Source organism: Melanerpes formicivorus, unplaced genomic scaffold (assembly GCF_026170545.1).
Source record: "Melanerpes formicivorus ecotype bairdi unplaced genomic scaffold, bMelFor1.0.p_v2 SCAF_27, whole genome shotgun sequence".
Classification (NCBI taxonomy): Eukaryota; Metazoa; Chordata; class Aves; order Piciformes; family Picidae; genus Melanerpes; species Melanerpes formicivorus.
This window is the reverse complement of record NW_027142379.1, coordinates 4,962,715-4,982,078: the sequence shown is the minus strand read 5'-3', so window position 1 is coordinate 4,982,078 and position 19,364 is coordinate 4,962,715. Positions and strand designations below refer to the sequence as shown.

Here is a 19,364-nt window from a genome sequence, read left to right as displayed (position 1 = left end):
CCCACTGTGCCAATCTGCACACAACTTCAGGGAAAGAAAGGAAAGCTTTTTTCCCTACCCACCCCATCTGTGAGGGATGCATCTGGAGGGATGCAGATGGTAACAGATAGAAAAAGAGAATACAGCACTGCTTCTGTAGTAGTTTGTGAGGAATAGATAACCTCTTCTATACTTTTTTCTGTCAAATGATAATGCACTGCAACTTTATTGTTTTCCCCTTAAAAGCTTCAACTGACTGTTGCAATATTTTCTATCAGTTCCCCAGAACTATTTTTTCTTTTAACTATTTTTGCCAGTGAGCTTTCTGCAAACCTGAATATGCAATCCCCCTTGACAGGAAAACAAACCCAAGTGTCATTAGCACCTCATCAGTCTCCCTCTCCCACCACAGGCAAGGTACCAACAAGTACAAAGTGTTTTTATCTCCTCTGTATTAAGACATCCTTAAGCAAAATGTAGCCAAGATAAAGGTCAGGTCCAAAACTCACAAAGAAAAGGCAGTTGAGGGAGCTTGCTGTTACAAACAGGTTTGGTAGAGGAAAAACCAAATGCTTCCTGGGGACACCACACCAGCCACCCACACACTGTGAGACAGATTCCATCACTTCTAATTCTAAACTGAAGATGTCTCACTCAGACTGCCCACCCATCCTCAATCCTTGCAGCACTGAGCACACAGAGAGGACATCTACTGCTTTTGCACTGTTTGCTCTTGGTATCAGGCTGTCCATAGACCAGTCAGACAGGGACAGAGCAGTTGATGTTGGTCTTAGGCAGCTCTTCTGATGAGGAAATGATCTTTAATGGTGTGACTTAGATGGGCTGGTTGGGTATGAGAATATTTAATAAAGACAAGATCCTATAAAATGTGGAAATATCATCCCATGAAAAAAAGAAATCTTAAAAAAGCTGTGGAGGAAATACCCTAAGTAGCTGCATGAGACCTCCTAAGGCAGCAGGAGTTCAGGATGAATAGAGGCACAGGCAGTGTTACAGAGGAAGGGAGGCAGGAGTTGTAAATTGTTCTGGTGTCAGTGCTTTAGATTTGGAGCATTCCTGGGAGTATTATTCCAAGAGGAAGTGGCAGACACCAAGAGAGATTGTTGTCATCAAGGTTAGAGAAATATAGGCATGGAGAAAACTAAGTGCATCAGTGTGGGAGCATGGTGTGGCTATCAGCTGGGTACCAGATTGGAAGGATCACTTAAAGTTAGGAAGGCACTTTTTACAAGGGCTTATAATGATAGGAAATGGCTTTAAGCTTGAGCAGGGTAGGTTTAGACCAGATAATAGGGAGAAATTCTTTATAGTGAGGGTCTGGAACAGGTTACCCAGAGAGGTCATGGATGCCCCCTCTCTGAAGGTGATTAAGGCCAAGTTGGTTGAGGCTTTGAGCAACCTGGTCTAGTGGAAAGTACCCCTGCCCACGGCAGGGGGGTTGGAACCAGGTCCCTTCCAATCTAAACCATTCTATGAATCTATGAATCTGAAAAGACATGCAGAGTTGTGCTTGTCAAAAGCAGTTTCTCTTTCCTACCAGAAGGGTAGGCAAATGAGAGGCAAATTGGTGAAAAAGTTGCTGCATCAGTCACCTTGGGCAGCAGAAAAAGGCAAAACTTTACTGCAATCACATAGGGATATTTTATCCATCATACTGACAGTCTGCAGTTCATTTAAAACTCTGAGGCTCATAAATGACAAAGCAGAGTAACACTAAATGAGAGATGTGTGTACATATGTGTGTGCATAAACAGATCCACACACACAGCACTGTTTACTTATACACACTGCGTTCTTAGGGAAAGCTCCTTGGAGAACCATCTGTTGCCTGAACTCTGACAATGCTCTGGCTGAGATCTCATCAGTGACAATAAATCCATCCTCATCCACATCCAGCCCTGTCACTGAGCAGAGGATTAATGAGAACTGATGACTCTCAGGTATAGCATCTAGCTCCAAGTGGACAGGTAGTTTGTTTTCTCTGGTAGATGTGTGGCTCCCTAGAAAACCAGTTTTCAGGCAGACCTTTTCCATGCACCTGAGAGAATTCAGCTTCTTCTGTTCTGAAGTAGTGCAGTGAACATTAGACTTGGTTAAGCTACACTGCTGCAAACCCACAGTTAGTCAGGAAAATTAAAGAACTCTGGAGCACTCTGGAGCTTTCTGCTTTCCACTTGAGAGTAACATGGAGGGGGGAAGGGGGGGGATCTGCATATAATTTCTTAGAGGGAATTCCTAAGCCTGTCATAAATCTTTCCCATAAATGTGCATAATTGGTATATTTGCCTGCATTGACACTAATTTATTATTTTTTTCCTGGGAAATATATGCAGAGGTTTTATTAGCAGAGTACTGGAGGAGCAACTCAGCCCAGGTACTTGAGGAATTTACTAAGATCACATAAAATGTATTTTGTTTCCTTCAAACATGTAAGACCTGACCCATAGCCAGTTATGCAAACAGGAGTTTTTTCAGCTGACCATACCTGTACAGAAGTTGCATGAGACATTGGCCTCAGCATTCCAAGTGGTTTGAGAACCTCTTCTCCATCCAAATCTTTTTTGTTTTCTTTCTTTCTGTTTGTTCCCATCTTCACACTTCAACTCCTGACCCATCAATTACAGGCTAATAGACAGGCTTGGGAGCAATCATGTCTGAGGGAGGTTTGGCTGCAGCTGGCACAGGGTGAGCACAGATGGAGTTTCAGCCATATAAAACATGGCAGTGTGGGACATGGTTTAGTGAGCATGGTGGCACTGGGGAGAAGGGAAGTGTTGGTGGGCCTTTGGGTGTAGTGTAAGGGACTCTGCACACTTTGGGATTCTTTGCCCCTATGTTTTATAGTCTTCTGTAAAACATCAATTGCTTTTCCATTTAAACTTGATGACGATGGGCCCCTCAATTTAAGAAGGACATTGAGACTCTTGAATGTGTCCAGAGAAGGGCAATGAGGCTGGGGAGAGATCTTGAGCACAAGCCCTATGAGGAGAGGCTGAGTGAGCTGGGATTGTTTAGCCTGGAGAAGAGGAGGCTCAGGGGAGACCTTACTGCTGTCTACAACTACCTGAAGGGAGGTTGTAGCCAGGAAGGGGTTGGTCTCTTCTCCCAGGAAACCAGCACCAGAACAAGAGGACATAGTCTCAAGCTGCACCAGGGGAGGTTTAAGCTGGATGTGAGGAGAAAGTTCTTCACAGAGAGAGTTGTTAGCCATTGGAATGTGCTGCTCAGGGAGGTGGTGGAGTCACCATACCTGGAGGTGTTCAAGAGGAGATTGGACGTGGCACTTGAAGCCATGGTTTAGTAGTCATGAGGTGCTGGGTGACAGGTTAGACTTAATGATCTTTGAGGTCTTTTCCAACCTTATTGATTCTATGATTCTATGATCTCAGAGGTTTTTTCCAACCTTAATAATTCTATGAAACACTTACTGAAAACTGTAGAAGGCAGTGAGGAAAGTCCAGCCCAGAACCCTTCACCTGGCAGCAGTCAGGGTTTGAGGGAAATGAGAGGCATGGAGGAACCCAAAGCAGGCAGCAAGAGAGAGGTTTGTCTGAAGGGAATTGCTGGTGGATTATTGTCCTGAGGCAGGAGAGATGCTAGGAGGGGAAAGGAGCTTGGCAGTCCTGGTCTTCTGGCCGAGGACCCCAGATGCACAGCTGCCAGGAGCCTATTAAATATTGAAGAGCGAGCATTCACCAGGCAGGGGAAAAACAATATATTGATCGAGTCTTTTTGTCACTCCAAGGAGAAAGGTTTTGTGATATGACTTGCAAAACCAACATGCATTTCTCTGCTGCTGCTTCCAGCAAAGGCAAGTGGCAGAAGGAGACTCTAATGCAAACAGGGAGCCACGTCAGCCTCTGCGTGGGTATTGATCCCGGTGCCAGCGCCGCACTGGGTGTCACTGATGTTCCCAGCTCCTCACAGATTGCTTTTGGCAGCTCCACTGATGTCGTGTGCTCACTGCATGCAAACAAAAGCTTTGACATTCACTTGGGGGTTGTAAATGACCTGTTGTTAATACTGTAACATCTGCATGGCAAACAGAGGCTGCTTATGGTTTTTCTCCCCCCCTCCTTAGGATGCTGTAGAGACCAAGGATCATTCACGAGGAGAAACTGGGTCCCATGATTGTACTTTATGCCCTTTTGGCTTCTAAGCAACTGTTTGCTGTGGTTAGACCTTGACCCCAGGGAAGGTTCATGACCTGTGGCGGGAGGAACATTTTATTCCAAACCATTCTGTTCAACTGAGGAGCTTTCCATTTTGCTAGAAATAACATCTTTCACTGCCAGCTGCTCAGAAAATGAATTACAACAAAAATATAATTATACTATGCTGGTAAAGAAAGGTTGAGGCTGTTATCAAATTTCACCACTTAAGAATAGTCATTTTTATGGAGGTGCAATAAATAAGAAGTACTGTTTTACTGGGTGTCTTTCCCCCCCTCCTTTTGTTCCTTTTTCAGCCATAGTGGACTCATTTATTTCTTAACATATTCCAGAATTTAATCAAAACCACGCTCCAGCTTATACTCATCCCAGGAGTTGGTATGTGCTTTCCCACTTGCTTCCAAACTTCACATTTACAAAATCATAGAATCATAGAGGCAGTATGGTTGGGAAAGACCTCCAAGATCATCAAGTCCAACCTGTCACCCAAAACCTCATGACTACTAAACCATGGCACCAAGTGCCACATCCAATCCCCTCTTGAACACCTCCAGGGATGGGGACTCCACCACATCCCTGGGCAGCACATTCCATCAGCTAACAACTCTCTCTGTGAAGAACTTTCTCCTCACCTCGAGCCTAAACTACCCCTGGTGCAGCTTGAGGTCTTTTCCAACCTAAATGATTCTGTGAGATGGAAGCAATGGATCTTGTGAAAATTAGGTCTACTTAAGGCAGCTTTAACTTATTCCTAGTTGCAGGATCTCCCAGTCAAAGGAGAAACAACCAGGGAACACTGATTCTGGCATCCTCACCTTCTCCTCCTGCATCACTCTTCTTCCTTCAGGCCAGGGCCAATCTTCAGAGAAAAGAGAAACATTTTGTACAACTAGAGTGAACAACCTTCTCCAAAGACCACATTGCCAGCTGACTCAGCTCCCCTCTATTCCCTTTGTGATGATCCTTTTCCAGTGGGTCAGAGACCAATTTATTTCAATTCTTGCTTTGAGCAGCCAGCTCATCTGTAAAGAAGACCCCTTGATGGGACCCACTGGTCAGGCATTTCTGTAATCTGTTCACACAAGCCAAGAGCAGGGACACAAACAACCAGCCTGCAGCCATACACTTGATTGAAATCCGTGACCTGTTTGCTAAGGCCACAGCAATTACAGTTTTAATTAACCTTTGCACTTTCTGCAACCAACAGGTAACTAAGTTCACTTATTGACAGAATTCACTGGTTCTCACTCCCATCATAACCCACACACACCAACACGCTCCCCAAACCCCTGATTTAGATGCAGGAGACATAAAGAGAGTAAGAAATGTGTACCTCCCTTCTTCCACCCACTCCTCCTGTCCTGGGGCTCCTCTTTCTCCTACTGCCCTCCTCCATGTTTAGCGTCATTTAATGGCCACCTTGGTGCTCTGCATCAGCCTCTTTAATAGCCTAGAAAAAACACAACAACCAACCACACAAAAAAACATCTGCTGGAGGATTTCAGGGAAAATACAGAAATATTTATTTCTGCATAGGTAATAAAGAAGTGAGAGCAGGCAGCGGTGGTAATTAAAACTTATCACTGCTCTGATCCATCATGAGCTGGGTGGCTCTGGGGCTTTTCTCTAAATGGATTGCAAAATATCTGTGCTGATAGCCACAAATCAGAGTTCTGTCCTGGAGGGTGCCAGCTTAACCCTGTTCCATCACTGTCAGGAGAGGAGAGTTTTTTGCCCGGGATAGGGCATTATCTTCTTCTACCAAGGCTGGAAGGGGCTCCAGCTCGGGGCTGGCCTTCCCCAAGCAAACAGCTCTGCCCCATGTAGAAAAAACAAGGTGTTGGGAATGACAAAGCTGATTCCCAGTGTGCCAGGACTGTAACTCCTTTCTTTGGTCTTCCTATTCTCTCTCCTCCCAGGGGCTCTGAGATATTCCTTCTTTCATCTGGTTCATTTTCACAAATATTTGAACTGTCCAAGGGCCTCTCAGGCCACCTGAGAGCACATGAGGCCCTTGGGTCCAGCTGCACTCCAGCAAGGCAAAGAAGTAGCTGTGACCTAGAAAGGGATTTGGGGGATGGTGTGCAGAGGAGAACACCAAGCATCCCATTCCAAGACTGATTAGAATTTCTTAACAAAAGATAAAAGTTCCTTAATCATTCTTCAAGGTTAAGAGGTTCACGTTGTATTCCCATGTGCTCTGACCCTCTCTAATTAGCATGCTCCTGGTATTTCACATCTGAAATATGAATAAGCTATTCATTATCATCACAGCCATTACTCTTCTGCAAGCCACCAGAAGGAAAAAGTTGCTTCTTTTCACAGAAGACAAGGTCAATCTACTCTATCAGAAGACTAAGCCTGAATAATGTATAAACTGCTTTTTTTTCCACAGCCAGCTCTCTCAGCTGAGCAGGTGATAAGCAATGCAGATCCATGAGGATGGCCAGCCCCAAACAGATTATCTCCTCCTTGGGAATATTTTTGCTGTGAAGTATTTGCTACCTCTGCTACAGTATCATCTGAATGAGTGGGCCTTTGCAGATAGAAACCTGGAGTCTATTATCTTTTTACTTCAATCTGTTCTCTGTAATAAGGTGGGAGTTAGGAGGCAGCCCATACCTGACAGTGAAGATAGAAGAATGGGGATTTCATAGCAAGAATTATCATTGTATTTCTTCTTGTGGTTGCTATCAGCAATATATCTGCTCAGTGCCTGGGTGTAGTAACCCTGGAGAAGCTGCTAGGGAGAGGAAACAACTTTCACTAGGGCAGCTCAAATGGCTGAAAGGAAAAAAAAAAGCAGATGAACTTCTGGGCACAGGAGACTTTCTGGGGGTTAGGAAAAATGGCCCAAGCTTGTTGATGATTCTTTTTGGGTCTGAGGAAGGGTTTGTGTGCCAAAACGTTTGTCTGGGTTTTGCAGCTGTCTTGCTTCACTTTAAAGATTCTCCCACCTCTCTTTTCAAACTGCCTCACTTATATCCTTAGGGTATCATGACACAAAAAACATTACTGTTAATTACATGAACTCAGCTCACATAATGAGAATTAATGAGAATTCTGCCATTGTGAAGGCAGCCAAGAATGCACTCCAGCACTGCAGACATTCTTAGCATTTTTCTACTTCTTTCAAGCTATTTCTACCTAATTCATTAACTCAATTGTGGGATGCACATATGGAGTGCACACATAAAGGTATCGAAACAGACTGCCCAGGGAAATGGTGGAGTCACCATACCTGGAGGTGTTTAATAAAACAAGTAGATGTGGCAGTTGGGACATGGTCTAGTGGTCATGGAAGGGTTGGGTAGAAGGTTGGACTTCATGATCTTTCTAACCCTAATAATTCTGTAAATCTATATCCTCACCCTACTTCTGGGGAGGAAGTTTTGTGTTTCTAGATCTATGCTAGACAATGGATTTCATATCATAGAATCATAGAATTGTTAGGGTTGGAAGGGACCTCAAGGATCATCTAGCTCCAACCCCCCTGCCGTGGGCAGGGACACCTCGCACTAGATCAGGTTGCTCACAGCCACATCCAGCCTGGCCTTAAAAACCTCCAGGGATGGGGCTTCTAGCACCTCCCTGGGCAACCTGTTCCAGACACTTTCTTATACACCTCTCTTACACTCTTAAGTGGACAGATGAGGAGCAAAGCTGAATACCTCTTTACACAACATGCTTAGCAGTAGGAGCCCCAGAAGAGGATTCTAATACTCTGATGAGCAGGGTAGATGAGCTGGATGGCCCATGCAATCATATGACATGGACTGAAAACAGAAGCTGTCCTTGTACACTTTCCTCAGTAACTTTTGCCCTAACAAAGGAACACTGATGACAACACAGTGTGAATTTATTTACTGTGCTTCTGCAGCCTCTCTACTTTGATAAGAGAAGCATCTATGGGTACAGAATCTTTATGTACCATCTGCTCACTGCAGGGAGGTTGGGCTAGCTGACCTTCAAAGGTCCATTTCAACCCAAAACATTCTATGATTTCCACATAAGACAGCAGCATGGTTTAGGAGGAGCACTACAGAAACTGGACACTCATGGACTAACACATTTTGGCTAGGGCTCAGATCTCTGATACTTGCATGCTCCCTAGGCTAATCAGGGAACTGAAGTTAGTGAACACAAGAGAGGTGTCTGTTTAATGTCTACACAGCTGCCCGGGGGAAAGGTTGCCATACATGATTCATTAGTGTATCACATTTAGCACCATTGATGTAATGCCTCTGGAGAAGCCATATTTTCCCTTTCCTGAGCAAAAGGGGGGAAATATATATATATATATATATATATATATATATATATATATATGTGGGCCATTTGGCTTGTGGTTTTGGGTTTTCTTCTTAAAGGATTTTTTTTTCTTAAGGATGTTTTAGCTTTATCCACTTCCAAGCTCAAATACCAGTAGTTCTACCAGTGGAACCACAATCTGAGGAGAGAGGTGTCCTGATTTTGCTGGGACAGCATCCTAGGCTAGCCATGTGCTGCAGGCTGTTGTCAATTTGGGGTTAGGCAGGGCCCCTGACTTGAGTTGGCTGCAGGTGTATCCCATGTCATGAACATCACAGTATAAAAGGGAGAGTCCTTAGAAAATGGAGGCTTTCCTGCCTGGGTTTCTCTTGGGACTCTTCCTGACCCCATTTTTCTTCCTTCTCCAATTTATTGTGAGTATTGCACACTTACTGGATTGAGTATAGCTTTGTGTACCTTATGTTGGTATTAGTTTTGCCGTTTCATTGAATCTATTTTCATTTCAACCCATGGGTGTCCTCTCCTTTTCCCGTTCCCCCTTCTTGGCTGAGGAGGGGTCATTGGGTGATAAAGGGACTGCTGTAGTTTAGCCTTGGATGTGGACTAAATGTAGACAGTTTAAAATAACCATAAATCCCCAATTCATTACAAATGGAACTCAAGGACAAGGTTGAGTGAGCTGACTGAATAATTCCTCAGTGACCAGTAATGACTACTTGTGCAAGTCTGAAGCCACTGCATTTTTCTAGTGTCCTGGTATCCCTACAGCTATCCCTTTAGGGTTTAAGGTCAGCAGAAGGCCATACAACTGTAAGCCCACTTGGAGGATTTGTTTGAAACTTCCCTGAAATTCCACTGTTATCTGTCCCCTTATCCTAGGGCTTATGCTTGGTCTAAGTGCTACCCTAAAACCATTAAGAGCGATTTCAGAAGCACTGTGTAAATGATGAACAGTTGCAATTACTGCCTGGATGAATGATAATTATAAATCCAAAAAATTCCTCTAAATGCTTTAGGTCAGATTTGTTAACTCTCCATTTACCAAGTCTTTCATGATAAGCTTGCTGATTGCTTTCTAGAAGGAGGCTTGTGGGACATGCAGCAAAACAAGGGCAGCCTGTTCCTACAGTCTTATTCACTTTGTGTTGTTCCCACACTAAAACTGCTGAACAAGTCTGAAAGAAGCAAAGTCATTCTGGAACAGCTGTGGTGGAAGAGATGGGACAACCAGTGGGAGGCTTAGTGCTTTGTTATATCCACACCTACAGCATCTAAAATACTATTGCCCTCTAAATTTTACACCTGTTACAAGAAGAGCAAGAGGCAGTGGTGAACAGACTTTCAAACAAGACAAAAAAAGTAGGAGCTGAACCCAGCAATGCCAACAGCTGATGACAACAGGTCGTTCACACCAACAAAAGCAGCAACAGGATGGGCACTGAAGGGCAGACAAACCACCTGCCTTCCTCACTGTGGCTCAATTTCTGTTGTTCCTCTTATCACTACCAAGGATACACAACTGAGAAGATGCTGTGTGACTGAGTTGTTGTCAGGAAGGAAATCTTTAGTGACTTGAAGTGACTCAATAACTTCTCAAGAAGCCATCAGCCTGTGCAGGAGGTTCCAATACACTGATTTCTAGTTCTTAAATGCTTGAGTGGTTTCCGAACTGAGAGCGAGATGTGTGTGGTTATGGGAGAGACAGATGTTGCTGTGACTGGGGCTCAGAGCTCTAATTGCCAGCTGGCATGTTTTTCTTCATCTCTTGGAGATATCAACTGGCCAGGCTGAAATGTGAAGTCCCTCTGAACTCTGGGAATATTGGGTGAGTAGCTCATCCTTCTTTATGGAGGGAAAAGCTAATTGAAGTGCTGCCCTTCGTTATCTGTGAAGCATTGCTAGTTTAAATACTTGCTAATCTGAAAACTCAAATCCGGGCTCAGGAATGACAGCATCCTGGTTTTCATCTGCTATTGGCTCTGCAGAGTTCTGAAGATATTTGCAGTAGTCATGAGGTCTTGGGTGACAGGTTGGAATTGATAATCTTTGAGGTCTTGTCCAATCTTATTGATTCTATGAATTAAAATCACCTAGACATTAGTGGGAACAGCAGGCTTCCATCTCTGGTCAGGAGAAAAGCTGAAACACTGTGGTCATCCTGAGGTGACCTGATGCTCTTGTGTCAACCAGATCTGTGCACCAGCAGCTTCAGTAGTTTGCTGTGGGTGTCAAAATGGCACTACAGAGCAAGTGGCTTAAATAAGTTGAATTAACTTTACAGCTTCAGGTTCCCATACTCCCAGGGAAAATGCAGAGGTTTTCCTCAGGCCAGGAGATCTAGATCACATGTAGCTCAGTCTGAGGTCTGGCAGATGCAGGACAAAGTTCCTTCTCTCATATGAAAACTAATTGAAGCTGAGATGTGAGAAGCAAGAGCAGCAAAGGCTTCATGGGCACATTTTATAGGTGTGGAGGACTGTTGTGGCAGATGAACTGACTGTTGTCCTGAAAGCAAACAGAACATTTATTACTTTTAAATTAAACACAAGTGCAAATGCCAGCATGGAGCTACAGAAAGTGATCACAGAAAGGAGGGTGCAGGGTACAGCTGATTCATGCTGGGAGGAAGCCTCCTCTTGCCCTCCAGCAGGAAACTAGGAGAGGATGTGGATAATCCTTTGCTGGGAGATGAAAGAGAATACATCCACTCCAAGGCTGCACCCTTTAATTAATGTCTGATTTGATGAACATTGAGAAATTTAAACTTTTCTATATGATCTAACTTTGAAGTTAGTCTTCCTTTGACTGTATGGCTGGGCTAGATGATGTCTAGGGGTTTTTTTCTGTGATTGTATACTTATCTACTTAGACTAGCTATAAAGAAGAAATTCTTTATGATGACAGTGGTGAAATGTTGATACAGGTTGCACAGGGTGCTTGTAGTTGCCCCATCCCTGGAAACATTCCTGGTCAGGTTGGACAGGGCTCTGAGCAACCTGATCTCGTTGAAGTTGTCCCTGCTCACTGCAGAGGGATTGCACTGGATGACCTTTAAAGATCTTTCCAACCCAAACCAGTCTATAACTTTTTTTCTTCTTTTGATGCATCAATAATGTTCTACCTGAAGCCTTTAGAGCAACCATTTGGGCCCAGTCAGCATGCCTAAAGAAAGGAGGTGACCATGTGGTAGTTTGGTACCTAAAACAGCTCCCTGAGGAAAACAGGTATGGGGTGGGGTGGTGTTCTTCCAGTGTGTAGTCATAGTTATCATAAGGGTTTCTTGAGGAAACAACACCACAAGAATCTTGGAACTTAAGAGTAATATTATAAACATTTTTATGCCAACAAGAGTAATACAAACAGAAATGAGAGGTGGGGCAGGTAGAGCCCAGTAAAACAGCTGAGATATCCAGCTGGCTTCCAGAAACAAGGGCATTCAAATCCATTACAGTAGTGAACTCTGGGATCTGGCTGATCTAACTGCTTGCACCACAAAGTGGTGGCACCTTGTCCTGGTCCTCCAGCTGGAAGATGCTGCAGCTTCCCTCCAAGTGGTCTGGACTTCCAGAGCCTAGTGGTCTGGGGTTTAATTGCTCCAGAATCAGGGCATGTGAAAGTCTTCATATTGATCTATATGGTTCAGACAGGCTTTAACCTTAGATGATGGATGTAGAAGAGATCTTTAGAGGCCTGTTCAACAAACATCTTGTATTTTTCCACTTGAGATGTTGTAAAAACACATGTGGGACTGGTTTTAGGCATAAAGTTGTCCCTTTTTTGGTGCAATACAAACCTGCTAATGGCATTGGCACACAACTTCAATGCCTGTTGAAAAAGTTTAATTATATCTTAGTCTGAAAGGACAAACAAAATATTAGCTAGCAGTCAGATAGCAGCTGAGATGGTAGCACAAATTGAGAGGCACTGCTGAGAGTCAAGTCCTGAGCAAAACAACTGAGGCTTTTAGCACAGGATTAGCAAACCAGCTTGTTCTTAGCATCTAGTCTAAATAGAAGACAGTGTTTATTACTGCAAATTATTTGCTTAGAGACACTAAATAGCTAGCTGTAATCTGGATAAAAACAACATGGGGAAGGACATGTGAAAATGCTGTAGGTAGCTGTATTCCACTATGAAAAGTTGCAGCTCAATATCTCACCCTGTACACAGCTGTATTGGAATAATGTATTCTGCATAAGCCCACAGAAATCCAGCACCACCCCCTCTGTATTACAGCAAAACAGTAGTAAAGAAGTGATAAAGGTTAAGTGAAGATGTTCTGCACATCTTCAGAGAAGGTGGCCAACAGCAATTTCAATTAATTTTGCAGGAATAGACATTTTCTGTCAGAATTCCCAAGTCCAGCAGGGAATTGCTGTATGAAGAATACAACCAAACAGGCCAGGTAGCTACTGAGATCTGCAGGCTGTTCTAAATTGGGCACAGAAGTGCCTTGGGCACTCACTTGATTGGTAGTGAAATAGGAGGATTTTCTGGGGTGGCTCTTGCTTTAGGAATTGCATCCAAGACTGGACTTGGTCATATGTCAAAATTCATGATTCCCCTCCCCCAAAATAGTGGAAAACTCATACTCCCTTCCCCTAATCTCTTCTCCAGGCTCTCTGATGACTACCTTACTAGTCAGGCTATGGGCCACCTCTTTTCCACCTACTGAATAGTCAATCATTCTCTCAAGGCTCCCACAACTGGGAGTAGGGGTTGGAGTGGCTGGAGAGCAGCCAGGCAAAAAGGGACCTTAGGGGTACTGATTGACAGCCTGCTGAACATGAGCCAGCAGCGTGCCCAGGTGGCCAAGAAGGCCAATGGCATCCTGGCCTGCATCAGGAATGGTGTGGCCAGCAGGACCAGGGAGGTCATTCTGCCCCTGCACTCAGCACTGGTTAGGCCACACCTTGAGTACTGTGTCCAGTTCTGGACATTGAGACACTTGAACATGTCCAGAGAAGGACAACGAGGCTGGGGAGTGGCCTCAAGCACAAGCCCTATGAGGAGAGGCTGAGGGAGCTGGGGCTGTTTAGAGGAGGCTCAGGGGAGACCTTATTGCTGTCTACAACTACCTGAAGGCAGGTTGTAGCCAGGAGGGGATTGGTCTCTTCTCCCAGGCAACCAGCACCAGAACAAGCTGCACTCAAGCTGCACCAGGGGAAGTTTAGGCTGGAGGTGAGGAGAAAGTTCTTCCCAGAGGGAGTTGTTAGCCATTGGAATGTGCTGCCCAGGGAGGTGGTGGAGTCGCCATCCCTGGAGGTGTTCAAGAGGGGACTGGATGTGGCACTTGGTGCCATGGTTTAGTAGTCATGAGGTGTTGGATGACAGGTTGGACTTGATGATCTTGGAGGTCTTTTCCAACCTTATTGATTCTATGATTGTTTTGTACATATTCATTGCACTCCACAGTAGACTGCAGTTTTGCTTGTAAATACAGCTTCCATTTGCTTCCAACTGTGAGCTGGTCTGGCAAAATTTAATGTGGGAGGGGAATTTTCAACCCACCAGACTAACACTGAAGTACTGTACAACCTCACCCTTCTTCCATATCAGTCTTTATCCTCCTGCATGACTGGTTCTGTAGGAGGTAATCTAGCAGCTAACCATGGCATCACACACACACAGATATACATACACCCACAAGCATGTACAGCTTCAGAAAGCTCAGCCTTTCTTCAGAGAACATTTGTCTTACTTAACTAGGAGAGATAAATTTCATTACTGCTGTTGCTTTTCTTCCCCCCCCTCACCCCCCAAAGAACCCAGGACATTAGTTCAACAGTAGTCTGGGTTTATAATCCCCAGGAAATAGCTAGTTATGCATTTATGGATGATGAGCCTGGCATGTCACGTTACTATGTGAAGTAGCCTGTTTATTGTTATACCACTTCTTCCTCCCTTCTGTCAGCAAGCCTAGCTGACACTCTAATGTGAAATTCAACATCCTGGACAAACATTTCATTGATTTGCAAGCCCCTTTTACAGCATTTTTATATTTCTGACGCTATCTGCTCTTACTCCTGCTTCATGGCATGTGCATTTCCTTATGACAGCAGTAAATAACTTGGGATGGATTGCTTCCACTTGATTGCTTCCAAGCAGAAAGATGTGTTTTCTTCTTCATGTAGAGCTCTTCACATGGGCAGATGCTGCAGTCAGAACACTCTGTGCCTCCCAGTAATTGAGAGTTGCAGTGGCTGGCAATTCCTACAGGCTATGCAGGAAACACTTTGCTTTTCCTTCCCTGGTCATAGGGTTGTGCTCTCTTTCCTACAGTTTGTGTTATGTAAGAAACACAGAAGAGGGATTAGCAATAAAGTTTGCATAAATAATTAATAGAAATGGATTTATCTTAACAGGGGAAAAGCAGGCAGTCCCAATAACTCCTTGGCTTCCTGCAGGGAAAGTGAAATGCTTGATGGAGGAGAACAAAAGAATTTGTCTTGGCACTGCAGAATTCCATGAACCACCTTTTTGGAAGAAAAAAGCTGACACTAACTTTCAGTGCATTTAACAATGCAAGTGACTGGCTCTTGTGTATAAAGATGAACTGGGGATATTAAAGCAGCATTTCCTTTGCACCCTCTGCTCCATGTGAAGCCTCTTGAAGGCAGCCAGTGGCTTGCTTCATTTCAGGGAGCATACAACTTGCCTTATTCTGACCTCTGAGTGTGTTTCCTAACAACTTTCTTTTTTGGAGCATCTTTTCTGAAAGGAATCTCTTTTCCCTGAACTTAATCCAGACACTGGTTCTTCTATGGATCTTCATTTCTGCAGCTACCTCCAGGAACTGTGCCCTTTGCACCCACTACAGAGGTCCTCAGAGTCTTGTTCTTGGTCTTCATCTTTTTTGCTTTGGGTTTTAAACAGGAACATGTCAGTGTGGATAGACTATAGTTCTTCCTCAGCTTGTAACCACCCTCATTCACCAGCCTGCTTTGGTCCTTTCACCCATAGCATTGCTGTGACTTCCTGCTCTTCAGTATTTCAATTATGAAACCACAGAGCTGAGCTGAGTGAAAATGAAGAAATGTTGCAAGTCCTAGCCTGAGCACTGATAGCAATTCAAGTCTGAAAAGACTGTTCCTTGGCTCTTAACTGGAACTAGAAGCCCAGATTCACCATAAATCTGGCAGTCCCTTGCTTTCTGACAAGGAGGCATTTCAGAAGTCAGAATTCTGAGTCATTTTCCAGGCACAGACAAAGGCTTAGGGTGTGATGGCACTGAGTATGATGCCAGAGCAACTTGAAGTGGAAAGACTGGTCAGACTTCCTGAGGCTGTCAGAAGAGATACAAGAAACCACATCTCACAAAGCTATGCTTTGTCTAGAACAAAGTTTAAAACAAGATAAGTCAGCAACCAAGGTAAGGGGTGGGGGGGAACCCCACATAACTAACCTTTAGCCAGATTATGGCCTGCTCTTCTGACACTGTGAGCTGAACCAATGAAGATTTGATGTTACAGAAAACTCAACAGAATTAGGTTCATGAGCAAAAGCACAACTTTGCAGTACTTCTTGATGAGTTTTCCAGTGGTAAGCAATTTCAAAGCCAGGGTTGAATTCTGCTTTCACCTCTACTAGAATTGAAGAATACATTGGGGATTCAAATGTGAGCTGGTTTCACCCATCAGACTTAAAGCCTACAATTTAGGTGAACCAAGCTGAATTGGGCATTCCTGGGATGACTGTAGTCTCAAACTACATGCTTTCATGTTGTGTTTGCAGTGTAAATATTAAAAATAAAACCTTCAGAGTGTTCCCAACCCCATTTGCTGATGAAGCACAAACACAGAAAGGGCACAGAAATGTGCACATCAAAGGAGACAACATTTGTGCAGCTATTTCCCATCAGCTGCATGCTCTCATCCCTCAATACTGGGCAGGAAACTTCTTTGTTCCACCATTTCACATGTTGTTTTACTTTACCTTCAAAAATGCATCTTATGCATGAGGCTGAAGGGATGGTAAGCCAGTAAGCAAGTCCACTGGTGATTAAGGCAGGTGTCTATATAGGATACAGGAGGCTCAGTTTGAAGTCCACCTTCCAAATCAGATACAACATAGATGGGAAGCTACCTGGAGAGGTCTGGACAGCTCTCAAAAGTTGCTTGTTGGATTTTTCTTTCCAGTGTGTTTGAGTACTGTGTCCAGTTCTGTGCCCCTCAGTTTAAGAAGGACATTGAGACACTTGAACGTGTCCAGAGAAGGGCAACAAGGCTGGGGAGAGGCCTTGAGCACAAGCCCTATGAGGAGAGGCTGAGGGAGCTGGAGTTGTTTAGCCTGGAGAAGAGGAGGCTCAGGGGTGACCTCATTGCCCTCTACAACTACCTGAAAGGTGGTTGTAGCCAGGAGGGGGTTGGCCTCTTCTCCCAGGTAACCAGCACCAGAACAAGAGGACACAGTCTCAAGCTGCACCAGGGGAAGTTTAGACTTGAGGTGAGGAGAAAGTTCTTCACCGAGCGAGTCATTCGTCATTGGAATGTGCTGCCCAGGGAGGTGGTGGAGTCGCCGTCCCTGGAGGTGTTCAAGAGGGGACTGGATGTGGCACTTGGTGCCATGGTTTAGTCATGAGGTCTGTGATGACAGGTTGGACTCGATGATCCTCGAGGTCCTTTCCAACCTAAGTTATATTGTGATACTGTGTTGATGCTTTCTGTGCCTCTTCTTTCACTGCTATCAAAATTCCATGATGCTGGACTACTGTTGGGTTAAAGAAAAAGGCCCAAGTCTTCAGTGACTGGTGATTCTTCCTCAGAAATGGCAGTGAGTGTTTTATGTCAGAATCAGAGAGTGGTAGGGCTTGGGAGGGACATTTGGAGATCATCTAGTCTAAGCTCCCTGCTAAAGCAGGTTAATCTACAGCAGGTTGCACAGGATCATGTCCAAGTGGGTTTTAAATCTCTCCAGAGAAGGAGACTCTACAACCTCTCTAGGCAGCCTGGTCCAATGCTCTGCCACCCTCAAGAAAATTCCTCATGTTCAGACGAAGCTTTCTTTATTCCAGTTAGTTCGTGTTACCTCTTGTCCTGTTGCTGGGCACCACTGAAAATCATCTGGCCCCATCCTCTTGATCCTTAGTCCCTAGATACTGATAAATATTAGTAAGATCCTCCCTGTCTTCTCAACAGAAGAAATCTTATAGAGTCTTTCCACATTGCAGGCTCAGAGTTCCTCTTTGCATTCTGAAGCGTGCGAGAAGGCCATGTGTGACACATAGGCAACGCTTGTTCAGGATGAGCTTGTGCTACCCCAGGGACTGGTGAGTGTATTACTGCAGTTCTGTTTCTGTTGTTCTGTGTATAAATCAGCACCTTGTTGGATTATTTTCATTTAATCATTTGCAAATTCTGATGATCAAAAGTACTTCTCTAATTTCAACTTGGCAGTAGTCAGAAAAAGGCTGTGAAGCCTATCAGTGTGAAGCAGTTCATTACACAGAAGTTCTTAATTGTCCTTTTCCTAGCCATATGCTGCCTTCTAGAACCTCCAAGGCAGGGCTTGGGAGGTAGAAAATATCTTGGTAGCCAGAGGTCTGCTTGCATGAGTAATGTGGGCTGGGGAGGAAAAGCTTAAAATGAGGCTGGTCTGAGGGGGAAATGAGTTGGGAAAAGGCTGAGGACGTAACCAGCTCTTGTGACTTTGGGGAGTGCTACTCATGCCCTTTGACAGGCACTATGTGGAAGGTAGGTGACAAGTCACACAAGGAGAGAATGGGAATGCAGGGACAGGCTTAGGTTCTAGATGCCTTCAAAGATGTGGACAGTGAAGAGATAAATGAGGGGATCCTTTGCAAACTTGGGAATGATGGGATCTGATTGGACTAGCATTGAGAGGACAGTGGTGAAAGTCCTGAACCATCACTTCTTTGTCTATATTCACTTTGACTTTAATGGGATTATGAATTAATTCCCAGATTTTTATGGTAAGGGGGAAGCAACAATAAGGATGACTGTTCTCCATCCACAGATCCAAATCTCTTTATAATAGCTTCATCTTTCTGCATAGGTGTCTAGCTTGTTAATTTCTTAATATTTCTAGGACCTGGAGGAGAGGAGGTGAGAGAGGGAAAGAGGTTCCATGCTCCCTTGAGAGAATTCATATTCAATGAAGAACATTCTGAGAAGCTGTTGGATGACCTTCACCATTTGTACTGTAATATCTCTAGTTCAGATCACATGATGGGTTTAGATGATGGTGCTGCAACCCAAGCCTTTCTTTTTGCTCCTTTTCAGTTTAATATTTAGTATGTCTTCTCTGAGTTCTATTACTGTTATACAACAGGTTAGCAAATGAAAATCCATGCTTAGAGGCTGTTCTTTTGAGTCCAAGTGACTTAGAGTGACTGACTGCCCCCTGTTTAACTCTTCCCTGAAAAAGATCAATGAATCTCCATGTTATTTAATTGTTACTGACTCCATGCAATAGTTTTGCTTGCTGCTTTCTGTCATACACATCACCTGTGTGATCTTAATCCCATTAAGAATATATTCTGAAGTAAACACTGTTCAAGTCCCTCAGTGAAGTGAAGTCTATACCATATAACAATTATGGCCTAGTTCACTGCTTTGTACTGCCTTGCAGGTCTCACTAATACAAGCTGCTCCCACTGCTCTCTTTTATGTTTTTATTACAATAGCACAACATTCAGCAATATGTTTGGAGAAATAATACCTCCAGCCCCTGGGGATGGCCATAATCCAGCCAACAGCCCACGTATTTTGGAAGTGAGTCTGGGAGCGGTGTTGATGTTGCTGACCACTGTGATGGACTATTCCCATTAGAGCCCACTGCAGCTGGATGCAATTTTAAGCAGCCCTAGAGGGGAGTGTTTTAGACTTACAGCCCCTGCAATTCTTGGGATAAGGAAAGCAAAAAGGTTGGTTTGAAGCCATATGTTTCTCAGCTGTTTCC

The 19,364-nt window shown here is 44.2% G+C and overlaps 1 long non-coding RNA gene across 1 annotated transcript; it reads left to right on the top strand.

The window, feature by feature from the left end:
* The first annotated feature begins 8,801 nt into the window (after nt 1-8,801).
* On the top strand, nt 8,802-19,035 carry LOC137449017 (uncharacterized). Its single transcript, XR_010989294.1, has 3 exons — nt 8,802-8,857; nt 17,614-17,712; nt 18,492-19,035. It is a non-coding gene; the product is annotated as an uncharacterized lncRNA (long non-coding RNA).
* The last annotated feature ends 329 nt before the right edge of the window (nt 19,036-19,364 follow it).